Here is a 15,350-nt window from a genome sequence, read left to right as displayed (position 1 = left end):
CCAAAAAGATAATCAAGGACAACTACCACCCGAGCCACTGCCTGTTCACCCTGCTATCATCCAGAAGGCGAGGTCAGTACAGGTGCATCAAAGCTGGGACTGAGAGACTGAAAAACAGCTTCTATCTCAAGGCTATCAGACTGTTAAACAGCCATCACTAGCACAGAGAGGCTGCTGCCTACATACAGACTTGAAAATCACTGGCCACTTTAATAAATGGACACTAGTCACTTTAATAATGTTTACATATCTTGCATTACCCATCTCATATGTATATACTGTATTCTATACTGCCTTAATAATGTTTACATATCTTGCATTACCCATCTCATATCTATATACTGTAGTCTATACTATTACATTTTAGTCATTTAGCAGACGCTCTTATCCAGAGCAACTTACAGTTAGTGAGTGCATACATTTTTCATACTATCTATTGCATCTTAGCCTATGCCACTCTGACAATGCCATTGCTCATCCATATATTTATATATTCTTATTCTATTCCTTTACTTAGATTTGTGTGTATTAGATATTTGTTGTGAAACTGTTAGATATTACTTGCTAGATATTGCTGCACTGTCGGAACTAGAAGCACAAGCATTTCGCTACACTCGCAATAACATCTGCCTACCATGTGTATGTGACCAATACATTTGATTAGATTTTGATTTGAACCTCTCATGTTCAGTTATTTGAAAATGAAATAATCTCCAAAATATTGCTATTTTTAAAACAAGCCATACAAAGTTGGTTGCAATTTGAGTTTAATCGACCAGAAAAGACCAAACAAATATTACAACAAATATTATGGTTAAACTCAAATACACAAATGTATTTATTTTTAAACCCAAAAAAGGTATAATCTTTGTAAATTATCATGAATAGGACTGGTGGAGTTATGTCACACATGCAGCTAACAAAAATATATGGAAATCTCTGCTCTACCCAAAATTACAACCAACTAATTGCAGCATTACCGCAAAAATGGAAGATGGAAGGAGGAAAAAGTAAGGAACTTGTCTGTCGGCCCTGCATTAAAGACCAACATTGGTTAAAGAAAATTGTTATAAATAAAAAAGTATACCAGTTTCATTTAAGGACCGATATACAGTGGGGAGAACAAGTATTTGATACACTGCCGATTTTGCAGGTTTTCCTACTTACAAAGCATGTAGAGGTCTGTCATTTTTATCATAGGTACACTTCAACTGTGAGAGACGGAATCTAAAACAAAAATCCCATTGTATGATTTTTAAGTAATTCATTTGCATTTTATTGCATGACATAAGTATTTGATCACCTACCAACCATAAGTATTTGATACATCAGAAAAGCAGAACTTAATATTTGGTACAGAAACCTTTGTTTGCAATTACAGAGATCATACGTTTCCTGTAGGTCTTGACCAGGTTTGCACACACTGCAGCAGGGATTTTGGCCCACTCCTCCATACAGACCTTCTCCAGATCCGTCAGGTTTCGGGGCTGTCGCTGGGCAATACGGACTTTCAGCTCCCTCCAAATATTTTATATTGGGTTCAGGTCTGGAGACTGGCTAGGCCACTCCAGGACCTTGAGATGCTTCTTACGGAGCCACTCCTTAGTTGCCCTGGCTGTGTGTTTCGGGTCGTTGTCATGATTGGAAGACCCAGCCAAGACCCATCTTCAATGCTCTTACTGAGGGAAGGAGGTTGTTGGCCAAGATCTCGCGATACATGGCCCCATCCATCCTCCCCTCAATACGGTGCAGTCGTCCTGTCCCCTTTGCAGAAAAGCATCCCCAAAGAATGATGTTTCCACCTCCATTCTTCACAGTTGGGATGGTGTTCTTGGGGTTGTACTCATCCTTCTTCTTCCTCCAAACACGGCGAGTGGAGTTTAGACCAAAAAGCTCAATTTTTTTTTCATCAGACCACATGACCATCTCCCATTCCTCCTCTGGATCATCCAGATGGTCATTGGCAAACTTCAGACAGGCCTGGACATGCGCTGTCTTGAGCAGGGGGACCTTGCGTGCGCTGCAGGATTTTAATCCATGACGGCGTAGTGTGTTACTAATGGTTTTCTTTGAGACTGTGGTCCCAGCTCTCTTCAGGTCATTGACCAGGTCCTGCTGTGTAGTTCTGGGCTGATCCCTCACCTTCCTCATGATCATTGATGCCCCACGAGGTGAGATCTTGCATGGAGCCCCAGACCGAGGGTGATTGACCGTCATCTTGAACTTCTTACATTTTCTAATAATTGCGCCAACAGTTGTTGCCTTCTCACCAATCTGCTTGCCTATTGTCCTGTAGCCCATCCCAGCCTTGTGCAGGTCTACAATTTTATCCCTTATGTCCTTACACAGCTCTCTGGTCTTGGCTATTGTGGAGAGGTTGGAGTCTGTTTGATTGAGTGTGTGGACAGGTGTCTTTTATACAGGTAACGAGTTCAAACAGGTGCAGTTAATACAGGTAATGAGTGGAGAACAGGAGGGCTTCTTAAAGAAAAACTAAAAGGTCTGTGAGAGCCGGAATTCTTACTGGTTGGTAGGTGATCAAATACTTATGTCATGCAATAAAATGCAAATTAATTACTTAAAAATCATACAATGTGATTTTCTGGATTTTTGTTTTAGATTCCGTCTCTCACAGTTGACGTGTACCTATGATAAAAAGTACAGACCTCTACATGCTTTGTAAGTAGGAAAACCTGCAAAATCGGCAGTGTATCAAATACTTGTTCTCCCCACTGTAGATTGCAAAATAGTTGGGAAGAGATTTTTTATTTACCAAATCCATGGCACATGGTTGAACTGATACGCAAAACGACGCCGGATTCAAAACTTAGAATTTTTCAATTCAAATTATTATTCAAAATTCTTGCAACCAATATAATGTTTATATATATATATATATATATATATATATATATATATATATATATATATATATATATATATATATACAACCTTCCCATCTCTGCAGATGTTGCTGCGAAGAGACAGAGTCATTAGATCATTTATTTTGGTACTGTCCATATGTAGCTTGTTTTTGGTCACAGGTCCAGGAATGGCTGAAGAATTGCAACATTTACCTGGAGCTAACTCTGCAGAAAACACTACTGGGTGATTTGAAAAGTCATAGTCAATCGATCAATAATCTAATAAGACTTTTATCAAAAATGTTTATCTTTAATTTACAATCTGTAGAAACTATGAGAATAGAAAGGTTCAGAACTTTTGAGAAACATCACAGCACAGTTGAAAAATATATGGCAAATAGAAATCCAATATGGATGGTGTTAAGAGATAGATGGGAGGGGTTGAATGGAGTTGAAGGTGGGACTAATAACAAGATAACTCATGTAAATATACTGTGTCCGTAAAATGACTTGACTTTTTTCACATTTTGTTACGTTACAGCCTTATTCTAAAATTGATTAAATAATTTTTTCCCCTCATCAATCTACACACAATACCCCATAATGACGAAGCGAAAACAAGTTTTTAGGAATGTTTGCTAATTTATTACAAATAAAAACAGAAATACCTTATTTACATAAGTATTCAGACCCTTTGCTATGAGATGCGAAATTCAGCTCAGGTGCATCCTGTTTCCATTGATCAACTTGATTGGAGTCCACCTGTGGTAAATCTAAGTGATTGAACATGATTTGGAAAGGCACAAACCTGTCTATATAAGGTCCCACAGTTGACAGTGCATGTCAGAGCAAAAACCAAGCCATGAGGTCGAAGGAATTGGTCGTAGAGCTCCGAGACAGGATTGTGTCGAGGCACAGATCTGGGGAAGGGTACCAAAAATGTCTGCAGCATTGAAGGTCCCCAAGAACACAGTGGCCTCCATTATGCTTAAATAGAAGAAGTTTGGCCCCACCAAGACTCTAGAGCTGGCCGCCCGGCCAAACTGAGCAATCGGGGGAGAAGGGCCTTGGTCAGGGAGGTGACCAAGAACCTGATGGTCACTCTGACAGAGCTCCAGAGTTCCTCTGTGTAGATTGGAGAACCTTCCAGAAGGATAACCATCTCTGCAGCAGTCCACCAATCAGGCCTTTTATAGTAGAGTGGCAAGACGGAAGCCACTCCTCAGTAAAAGGCACATGACAGCCCACTTGGAGTTTGCCAAAAGGCATCTAAACTCAGACCATGAGAAACAAGATTCTCTTGTCTGATGAAACCAAGGTTGAACTCTTTGGCCTGAATGCCAAGCGTCACGTCTGGAGGAAACCTGGCACCATCCCTACGGTGAAGCATGGTGGTGGCAGCATCATGCTGTGGGGGTGTTTTTCAGCGGCAGGGACTGGGAGACTAGTCAGGATCGAGGGAAAGCTGAACAGAGCAAAGTACAGAGATCTTTGATGAAAACCTGCTCCAGAGCGGTCAGGACTTCAGGCTCATTCCCCTGAGGCTCATTCCATGGTAAATGAAATGTGTAGGCCTATTTGATCCGACCCCCTTTTGCGAAATTTTTTAAAGTTGACTACCCATCTGCAACTACCACTATCTTCTTCCTTCCCATCCTGACTGTGATTTACATTTTTTGTCATTTAGCAGGCACTCTTATCCAGAGCGACTTACATGAGCAATTAGGGTTTAAAAGTGCCTTGCTCAAGGGCACATCGACAGAATTTTCACCATTTCGGCTCGGGGATTCGAACCAGCGACCTTTCGGTTACTGGCCCAATGTTCTAACCGTTCATGTAGGATACCTGCCTTTTTAATATTCTCTCTCATCTTCTCTAACATAGTAGAGGTTAGTCAGAAAAATCATTGATGTAACTGAGGGGAAGTAGAGATTATTTACCTTGTCTGAAATATTTCCCCTGAGGGGTAAGAAGCTATGGCAACACAGATAGGCGGAGAGATATCTCCCACTGTTCTGTTCTCGCCACCACATGCTCTTCCACACACTCTCTCTCTCTCACACACACACACATACCTCACTGCTGCAGACCTTAGCCTGAGTCCCAGTCTGTTAGTGCCATCATTCCAACTCCTTGTCACTCATTGTGATGCCAGATGTTTGACTTGACAATGAAGTTGTCAAGAGCACACAACTGGAACCAGACTACAACTTGCACTGCACCACAAACACACACACTAACCCCACTACATCTATGACCCCCTCCGTCTAGGAGCAGTAACTGTGTGGGTCTCTCGGCCTCACCCCTCTCGGCCCTCAACACCCCGGAACCTGTCCGTTACTCCCTGATCCCTGACCTCCCATTGGACAGCAGCCTGATGTTTGAGTTCCTGCTCGTCCTCTACCTGCTGTTCATTCAGTACATCACTATCTAAAGGACCGTGTGGTGGTATCCTTACAATCATCCTGCAGCCTCCATGTCTCTGGTGGGTTTTAGTACAAACCACACACACAGTACATTAATATCTACAGGACCGTGTGGTGGTAACCCTATAGTCGTCCAGCTGCCTCAACGTCTTTTTTTTTTTAGTAGTAATATAGACAATCACTCTCACACGCAGTCACGCACACAGTCTCACACACACACACACACACACACACACAGCTACCTGCTGCCTCTACCTCTCTGGTGAGCAAATTCACATACACGCACACACACACTCATTCCTTCAGTCTGTTTATGTTGTCTCATCTCTCTGCAGAACTTCCATCTGATGGACCTCACTGTGATGCTGGCCAGGAGACTAGTGTAGACTATAGTGTCAGGGGTACTACCTTCTATCTATCTCTAGATCTCGCTTTCTCTCTATCTATCGCTAGGGTCCAGGAGACTGGTTATTACATTAGAAATTAAAAAGCTAATACATTATTGGCAGTTATTACATTATGGACTAGTCATAAATGGGGATTGTCCACTCCTGGTTAGGGCTGGGAATTGCCAGGGGCTTCATGAGGCGATATTATCACAATGCTTTGGTGCCAATACGATATGTATTGCGATTCGATACTGTGATTTTATTGCGATTCGATGTTCCAAACATATTGGTCACCATATCTCTGCTGCAGAGGGACAAGAGAGCCATGAGAAAAAGTTTTGATCAGTCATGGAAATAAAAGTGCTGAAAACGAATTGGCTCCCTAAGAAGATGGACAACAAGCTATGAAGGAAACATACTGGAGTTTTGGTGTAGGTACAGCAAACTAGTGCAAAAATAATATTGCGATATTGTCAAAACAATGCAATATATAATCAAAAATAATATCCCAATATGTAACTATCAATTTCTTCCCCCCAACACTACTCCTGGTTTAAGTATTTCCAGTCTTTCGTCTTTTACATCTTGTTTAACTGGAAGTATTTGTCTATCATTATATTGACATTTCACATGTCCCTCTCTCTCCACCCCCTTTCTCAACGATATCTTCAACTCCGGTACGGTAGTCCTCCACTCTCAGATGAGAGTGACATAAATTGTTGTGTGTGTCCCTGTGGTGTTCTTTAGCTAAATACTTTATAGTCCACCTGATAGAGATGGACCAAAGTGTACGCTACACATGTGACCAGGCTCTTCAGCACCCCTGGTACAGTGCACCCGCATGCATACACACACACAAACACACACCTTCTTGCACATATTCTTGTGCCACCCAACAGAGCCTGGCCCTCATGTCTCTCTCCCTCCCTCAGGCTTGCCGGAGACACAGCCCTGGATAAAAACATACATGAGTCTGTCAGCGCCCAGATCAAGAACTTTACCAAGAGCAAATGGATGGTGGGTTACTCTTACTGCACTCTCCTGCTATCAACTATTACAACTTCATTAACATTTTGTGAGCTTTATTGTGCAAAATAGCATTTTACAATAAGGGTCCCTTTACAAGGGTTTTATAAAGGGTTAATAAAATCAAATCAAATTTTATTTGTCACATACACGTGTTTAGCAGATGTTATTGCGGGTGTAGCGAAATGCTTGTGCTTCTAGCACCGACAGTGCAGTAATATCTAACAAGTAATATCTAACAATTTCACAACATATACCCAATACACACAAATCTATGTAAGGAATGGAATTTAAGAATATATAGAGTTGAAGTCGGAAGTTTACATACACCTTAGACAAATACATTTAAACTCAGTTTTTCACAATTCCTGACATTTAATCATAGTAAAAATTCCTTATCTTAGGTCAGTTAGGATCACCACTTTATTTTAAGAATGTGAAATGTCAGAATAATAGTAGAGAAAATTATTTATTTAAGCTTTTATTTCTTTCATCACATTCCCAGTGGGTCAGAAGTTTACATACACTCAATTAGTATTTGGTAGCATTGACTTTAAATTGTTTAACTTGGGTCAAACGTTTCGGGTAGCCTTCCACAAGCTTCCCACAATAAGTTGGGTGAATTTTGGCCCATTCCTCCTGACAGAGCTGGTGTAACTGAGTCAGGTTTGTAGGCCTCCTTGCTCGCACACGCTTTTTCAGTTCTGCCCACAAATGTTCTATAGGATTGAGGTCAGGGCTTTGTGATGGCCACTCCAATACCTTGACTTTGTTGTCTTTAAGCCATTTTGCCACAACTTTGGAAGTAGGCTTGGGGTCATTGTCCATTTGGAAGACCCATTTGCGACCAAGCTTTAACTTCCTGACTGATATCTTGAGATTTTGCTTCAATATATACACATAATCTTCCTTCCTCATGATGCCATCTATTTTGTGAAGTGCACCAGTCCCTCCTGCAGCAAAGCACCCCTACAGCATGATGCTGCCACCCCCGTGCTTCACGGTTGGGATGGTATTCTTCGGCTTGCAAGCCATCCCCTTTTTCCTCCAAACATAACGATGGTCATTATGGCCAAACAGTTCTATTTTTGTTTAATCAGACCAGAGGACATTTCTCCAAAAAGTACGATCTTTGTCCCCATGTGCAGTTGCAAACCGTAGTCTGGCTTTTTCTGGCGGTTTTGGAGCAGTGGCTTCTTCCTTGCTGAGTAGCCTTTCAGGTTATGTCGATATAGGACTTGTTTTACTGTGGATATAGATACTTTTGTATCTGTTTCCTCCAGCATCTTCACAATGTCCTTTGCTGTTGTTCTGGGATTGATTTGCACTTTTCGCATCAAAGTACGTTAATCTCTAGGAGTCTCCTTCCTGAGCGGTATGATGGCTGCGTGGTCCCATGGTGTTTATACTTGCGTACTATTGTTTGTACAGATGAATGTGGTACCTTCAGGCGTTTGGAAATTGCTCCCAAGGATGAACCAGACTTGTGGAGGTCTACAATTATTTTTCTGTCTTGGCTGATTTCTTTTGATTTTCCCATGATGTCGAGCAAAGAGGCACTGCGTTTGAAGGTAGGCCTTGAAATACATCCACAGGTGCACCTTCAATTGACTAAAATGATGTCAATTAGCCTATCAGAAGCATCTAAAGCCATGACATCATTTTCTGGAATTTGCCAAGCTGTTTAAAGGCAGTCAATTTAGTGTATGTAAACGTCTGACCCAATGGAATTGTGATACAGTGAATAATAAGTGAAATAATCTGTCTGTAAACAATTGTGTCATGCACAAAGTAGATGTCCTAACCAACTTGCCAAAACTACAGTTTGTTAACAAGAAATGTGTCGAGTGGTTGAAAAACAAGTTTTAATGACTCCAACCTAAGTGTATGTAAACTTCCGACTTCAACTGTATATGGACAAGCAATGACAGAGCGGCATGGACTAAGATATAGCAGAATATTATAGAATACATTATATACGTATGAGATGAGTAATGCTAGATATGTAAAAATTATTAAAGTGACTAGTGTTCCATTTCTTGAAGTGGCCAGTGATTTCAATAGGCAGCAGCAGCCTCCAATGTGCTAGTGATGGTTATTTAACAGTCTGATGGCCTTGAGATAGAAGCTGTTTTTCATTTTCTTGGTCCCAGCTTTGATGTATCTGTACTGACCTCGCCTTTTGGATGATAGCGGGGTGAACAGGCAGTGGTTCGGGTGGTTGATGTCCTTGATGGTCTTTTTGGCCTTCCTGTGACATCGGGTGCTGTAGGTGTCCTGGAGGGCGGGTAGTTTGCCCCCAGTAATGCGTTCTGCAGACCACCCTGTATCACCACCCTCTGGAGAGCCCTGCGGTTGCGGGCGGTGCAGTTGCTGTACCAGGCGGTGATACAGCCAAACAGGATGCTCTCATTTGTGCATCTGTAAAAGTTTGTGAGGGTTTTAGGTGCCAAGCCAAATTTCTTCAGCCTCCTGAGGTTGAAGAGGCTCTGTTGCGTCTTCTTCACCACACTGTCTGCATGGGTAGACCATTTCAGTTTGTCAGTGATGTGTACGCCAAGGAACTTGAAGCTTTCCACCTTCTCCACTGCAGTCCCGTCGATGTGGATAGGGGTGTGCACCCTCTGCTGTTTCCTGAAGTCCACGAACATCTCCTTTGTTTTGTTGACGTTGAGTGAGAGGTTATTTTCCTGGCACCACACTCCCAGAGCCCTCACCTCCTCCCTGTAGGATGTCTTGTCATTGTTGGTAATCAAGCCTACTACTGTTGTGTCATCTGCAAACTTGATGATTGAGTTGGAGGCGTGCTTGACCACACAGTCATGGGTGAACAGGGAGTACAGGAGGGGGCTTAGCACGCACCCTTGTGGGTCCCCAGTGTTGAGGATCAGCAAAGTGGAGATGTTGATTCCTACCTTCACCACCTGGGGGCGGCCCGTCAGGAAGTCCAGGATCCAGTTGCACAGGGCGGGGGTCAGACCCAGGGCCTCGAGCTTAATGATGAGCTTGGAGGGTACTATGGTGTTGAATGCTGAGCTATAGTCAATGAAGATAATTATTACGTAGGTATTCCTCTTGTCCAGATGGGATAGGGCAGTGTGCAGTGTGATGGCGATTTGCATCGTCTGTGGATCTATTGCGGCGGTAAGCAAATTGAAGTGGGTCTAGGGTGACCGGTAAGGTAGTGGTGATATGATCCTTGACTAGTCTCTCAAAGCACTTCATGATGACAGAGGTGAGTGCTACGGGGCGATAGTCATTTAGTTCAGTTACTTTTGCTTTCTTGGGTACAGGAACAATGGTGGCCATCTTGAAGCATGTGGGGACAGCAGATTGGGATAGGGAGAGATTGATGTCTGTAAACACACCAGCCAGCTGGTCTGCGCATGCTCTGAGGATGCGGCTAGGGATGCTGTCTCGCCGGCAGCCTTGCGGGGGTTAACATGCTTAAATGTCTTACTCACGTCGGCTACGGAGAAGGAGAGCCCACAGTCCTTGGTAGTGGGCCGCGTCAGTGGCATGGTGTTATCCTCAAAGCGGGCGAAGAAGGTGTTTAGCTTGTCTGCAAGCAAGACATCGGCGACGTGGCTGGTAATAATTAGTTTATTAATGTTTAATGAATCATTTATAATTGGGTAAGTCTCTGATGGGGATATGTTTGGTCCTGCAGCAAGTGTTTAATGCCACAGCAGTGGTCCGTCACATGAGGCGTCTCTAGCTGGGACCATGTCAGGAGGCTCTGAGCTAGACCACCCTAGAAGCCATCTACAGGGGCTGAGGAGGAACACACAGGTCAGTGGCTCACAGCACCACCCATTAGGATGACATGTAGTGGAATAGAAAAACAAGTCTCTCACTTACTAAAACTATGATAGTTCTCACTCACTAAAATTAATAACGTTTTAGTAAATAGCCTTGATTTCCAAGATCAGTGTGTCTGGTCCTGAACTTTCCCTGGCCCTCTGTTTCAGAGTCTCCCGTTGAAGGGGGCTGCTCCCAGAGTGCGAACCTGTGGGACAGAACGAGACCCCCTGGCCAACTGTACCTCCAGGAGACCTACAGCACCCGCTGCCATCCAACCAGCTGCATCTGATCCCCCGGCCACCTGGAGTGTGGCCAACCAATGACTTTCCCACGATTTACCTGTGGAGTCCAGAGAAACTTCCCAGTCTGGCCCGGAACACAGAGTTGTTGTTCCAGCGCCCCGCCACCAGATGGGGCAGGCATGTTAAGAACCCAGGGTGGGGAGGAGGGAAGAGGGACTCCCTGATGCCATTGCCAACAGAGGAGGTATCTTGACCTAGATTGGGGTGAGAGTGGAGGATGAGCTGAGAGAGGAGGCGAGCTTAAGGAGAGGTGTTGTACCCAGTGTATTCCTGGGTGATATTAGTTTGGGAGTGGGACAGAGCTTGGACAGTGTTCCGGGCCAGACTGGGAAGTTTCTCATGCTTTTAAAAAATGTACGTCTGCTTTTTTTCATCTCTGTATTTCTATATATGCTGTTTTTTTCCATTGTCATTATCCTTCCCCCTTGACAACGTATAGAGGATTGATCCGCTGTTACCTGCATGATCAGAGGACAGGCAGACAGGTCCTCATGCATGTTGACTGGCAACAGGTGTTTTTATAGCATAAGGAGTCTACTGCAGAACTATGTGTATGTGGGACCACCCATTGTGGATAGTTTCTGTACAGCAGATATTGTAGCTAATACCTCACAAGAGATGGACTTACATGCAAAGCCGTTCCTCTAAAAACTAAGAATAGGTCTCAGTTAACCCACAGTTTTACTCCCTGGTGTTTAAACCACATTCTAACCTGAAAGGGCAATATGATCCTGTTGATAAAGACTATTTTGGGGGAGAGTTTCAGCCTGGCTTTGAACTGGTCAAAACTTAATCCATTTAAGTTATTAAGACCATGGAAGATGTAATGAGCTCAGCCCTCTTGCTTAAGAGCAGGGAATCGATGTGTGTGGATACAAAGCCAAATGTGGATATGTTTTTCACTGTGTAGATGCAACCAACTATCATTGGATCACCCTTCCATGGATCTTTTCTTCATTCATATTGGGGTTGTTTTTTCAACCAATTGTATGTGTACAGAGATAACTTGAATTAAAGAATGTAAATAACAATCCAATTGTCTCGTCTCACTTCATCATTACATCTGTCACTCTCGCACACCTGTTAATTTAAATGCATTCCAGGTGACTAGCTCATGAAGCTGGTTGAGAGCCATGGGGCGGCGCACAATTGGCCCAGCGTTGTCCAGGATAGGGGAGGGAATGGCTGGCAGGGATGTAGCTCAGTTGGTAGAGCATGGCGGTTGCAACACCAGGGTTGTGGGTTCGAAAAAAATAAAAATATATAATGTATGCACTGAATAAGAGCGTCTGCTAAATGACTAAAATGTAAAAAATGAGAGAATGCCAAGGGTGTGCAAAGCTTTCATCAAGGTAAAGGGTGGCTACTTTGAAGAATCTTTTAAAGTATAATATATTTTGATTTGTTTAACACTTTTTTTGGTTACTACATGATTCCATATGTGTTATTTAATTTTTTATTTATTTATTTTATTTTACCTTTATTTAACCAGGTAAACCAGTTGAGAACAACTTCTCATTTACAACTGCGACCTGGCCAAGATAAAGCAAAGCAGTGCGATAAAAACCACAACACAGAGTTATATGGGGTAAAACAAAACAAAGTCAAAAATACAACAGAAATACATATATATACAGTGTGTGCAAATGTAGCAAGTTATGGAGGTAAGGCAAAATAATTACAATTAGTATTAACACTGGAATGATAGATGTGCAAGAGATGATGTGCAAATAGAGATACTGGGGTACAAATGAGCAAAATAAATAACAATATAGGGATGAGGTAGTTGGGCGGGCTAATTTCAGATGGGCTGTGTACAGGTGCAGTGATCGGTAAGGTGCTCTGACAACTGATGCTTAAAGTTAGTGAGGGAGATAAGTGTCTCCAGCTTCAGAGATTTTTGCAATTTGTTCCAGTCATTGGCAGCAGAGAACTGGAAGGAATGGCGGCCAAAGGAGGTGTTGGCTTTGGGGATGACCAGTGAGATATACCTGCTGGAGCGCAGACTACGGGTGGGTGTTGCTATGGTGACCAATGAGCTAAGATAAGGCGGGGATTTGCCTAGCAGTGATTTATAGATGGCCTGGAGCCAGTGGGTTTGGCGACGAATATGTAGTGAGGACCAGCCAACAAGAGCGTACAGGTCACAGTGGTGGGTAGTATATGGGGCTTTGGAGACAAAACGGATGGCACTGTGATTGACTACATCCAATTTGCTGAGTAGAGTGTTGGAGGCTATTTTGTAAATGACATCGCCGAAGTCAAGGATCGGTAGGATAGTCAGTTTTACGAGGGCATGTTTGGCAGCATGAGTGAAGGAGGCTTTGTTGCGAAATAGGAAACCGATTCTAGATTTAACTTTGGATTGGAGATTCTTAATGTGAGTCTGGAAGGAGAGTTTACAGTCTAACCAGACACCTAGATATTTGTAGTTGTCCACATACTCTAGGTCAGACCCGTCGAGAGTAGTGATTCTAGTCGGGTGGGCGGGTGCAAGCAGCGTTCGGTTGAAGAGCATGCATTTAGTTTTACTAGTGTTTAAGAGCAGTTGGAGGCTACTGAAGGAGTGTTGTATGGCATTGAAGCTCGTTTGGAGGTTTGTTAACACAGTGTCCAATGTATACAAAATGGTGTCGTCTGCGTAGAGGTGGATCTGAGAGTCACCAGCAGCAAGAGCGATGTCATTGATATACACAGAGAAAAGAGTCGGCCCAAGAATTGAACCCTGTGGCACGCCCATAGAGACTGCCATAGGTCCAGACAACAGGCCCTCCGATTTGACACATTGAACTCTATCTGAGAAGTAGTTGGTGAACCAGGCGAGGCAGTCATTTGAGAAACCAAGGCTATTTAGTCTGCCAATAAGAATGCGGTGGTTGACAGAGTCGAAAGCCTTGGCCAGGTCAATGAAAACGGCTGCACAGTACTGTCTATTATCGATCGCGGTTATAATATTGTTTAGGACCTTGAGCGTGGCTGAAGTGCACCCATGACCAGCTCGGAAACCGGATTGCATAGCGGAGAAGGTACGGTGGGATTCGAAATGGTCGGTGATCTGTTTGTTGACTTGGCTTTCAAAAACTTTTGAAAGGCAGGGCAGGATGGATATGGGTCTGTAACAGTTTGGATCTAGAGTGTCACCCCCTTTGAAGAGGGGGATGACCGCGGCAGCTTTCCAATCTCTGGGGATCTCAGACGTTACGAAAGAGAGATTGAACAGGCTAGTAATAGGGGTTGCGACAATTTCGGCGGCTAGTTTTAGAAAGAGAGGGTCCAGATTGTCTAGCCCAGATGATTTGTAGGGGTCCAGATTTTGCAGCTCTTTCAGAACATCAGATGTCTGGATTTGTGTGAAGGAGAAGCGGGGGGGCATGGGCAAGTTGCAGCGGAGGGTGCAGAGTTGGTGGCCGGGGTAGTGGTAGCCAGGTGGAAAGCATGGCCAGCCGTAGCAAAATGCTTGTTGAAATTCTCGATTATTGTAGATTTATCGGTGGTGATAGTGTTTCCTAGCCTCAGTGCAGTGGGCAGCTGGGAGGAAGTGATCTTATTTTCCATGGACTTTACAGTGTCCCAAAACTTTTTGGAGCTAGTGCTACAGGATGCAAATTTCTGTTTGAAAAAGTTAGCCTTTGCTTTCATAACTGCTTGTGTATATTGGTTCCTAACTTCCCTGAAAAGTTGCATATCGTGGGGGCTATTTGATGCTAATGCAGTACGCCACAGGATGTTTTTGTGCTGGTCAAGGGCAGTCAAGTCTGAGGAGAACCAGGGGCTATATCTGTTCTTAGTTCTGTATTTTTTGAATGGGGCATGTTTATTTAAGATTGAGAGGAAATTACTTTTAAAGAACAACCAGGCATCCTCTACTGACGGAATGAGATCTATATCCATCCAGGATACCTGGGCCAGGTCAATTAGGAAGGCCTGCTCGCTGAAGTGTTTTTGGGAGCGTTTGACAGTGATGAGGGGTGGTCGTTTGACCGCGGACCCGTTACGGACGCAGGCAATAAGGCAGTGATCGCTGAGATCCTGGTTGAAGACAGCGGAGGTGTATTTAGAGGGTAAGTTAGTCAGGATGATATCTATGAGGGTACCCATGTTTACGGATTTAGGGTTGTACCTGGTAGGTTCGTTGATAATTTGTGTGAGATTGAGGGCATCTAGTTTAGATTGTTGGATGGCCGGGGTGTTAAGCATATCCCAATTTAGGTCACCAAGCAGTACGAACTCTGAGGATAGATGGGGGGCAATCAATTCACATATGGAGTCCAGGGCACAGCTGGGGGCTGAGGGGGGTCTGTAGTAAGCGGCAACAGTGAGAGACTTATTTCTGGAAAGGTGGATTTTTAGAAGAAGAAGCTCAAACTGTTTGGGCACAGACCTGGATAGTATGATAGAGCTCTGCAGGCTATCTCTACAGTAGATTGCAACTCCACCCCCTTTGGCAGTTCTATCTAGACGGAAAATGTTATAGTTGGGGATGGAAATTTCAGAATTTTTGGTGGCCTTCCTAAGCCAGGATTCAGACACTGCTAGAAC

At 43.6% G+C, this 15,350-nt stretch overlaps 1 long non-coding RNA gene across 1 annotated transcript; it reads left to right on the top strand.

The window, feature by feature from the left end:
* The first annotated feature begins 30 nt into the window (after nucleotides 1-30).
* On the top strand, nucleotides 31-11,847 carry LOC121571374. The gene is made up of 5 exons (XR_006001708.1): nucleotides 31-72; nucleotides 5,136-5,349; nucleotides 6,612-6,696; nucleotides 10,376-10,497; nucleotides 10,677-11,847. It is a non-coding gene; the product is annotated as an uncharacterized LOC121571374 (long non-coding RNA).
* Nucleotides 11,848-15,350: the final 3,503 nt, after the last annotated feature.

The sequence above is a fragment of the Coregonus clupeaformis genome, chromosome 8 (assembly GCF_020615455.1).
Source record: "Coregonus clupeaformis isolate EN_2021a chromosome 8, ASM2061545v1, whole genome shotgun sequence".
NCBI lineage: Eukaryota > Metazoa > Chordata > Actinopteri > Salmoniformes > Salmonidae > Coregonus > Coregonus clupeaformis.
The sequence above is the reverse complement of the archived record's forward strand: the minus strand, read 5'-3'. Positions and strand labels throughout refer to the sequence as shown.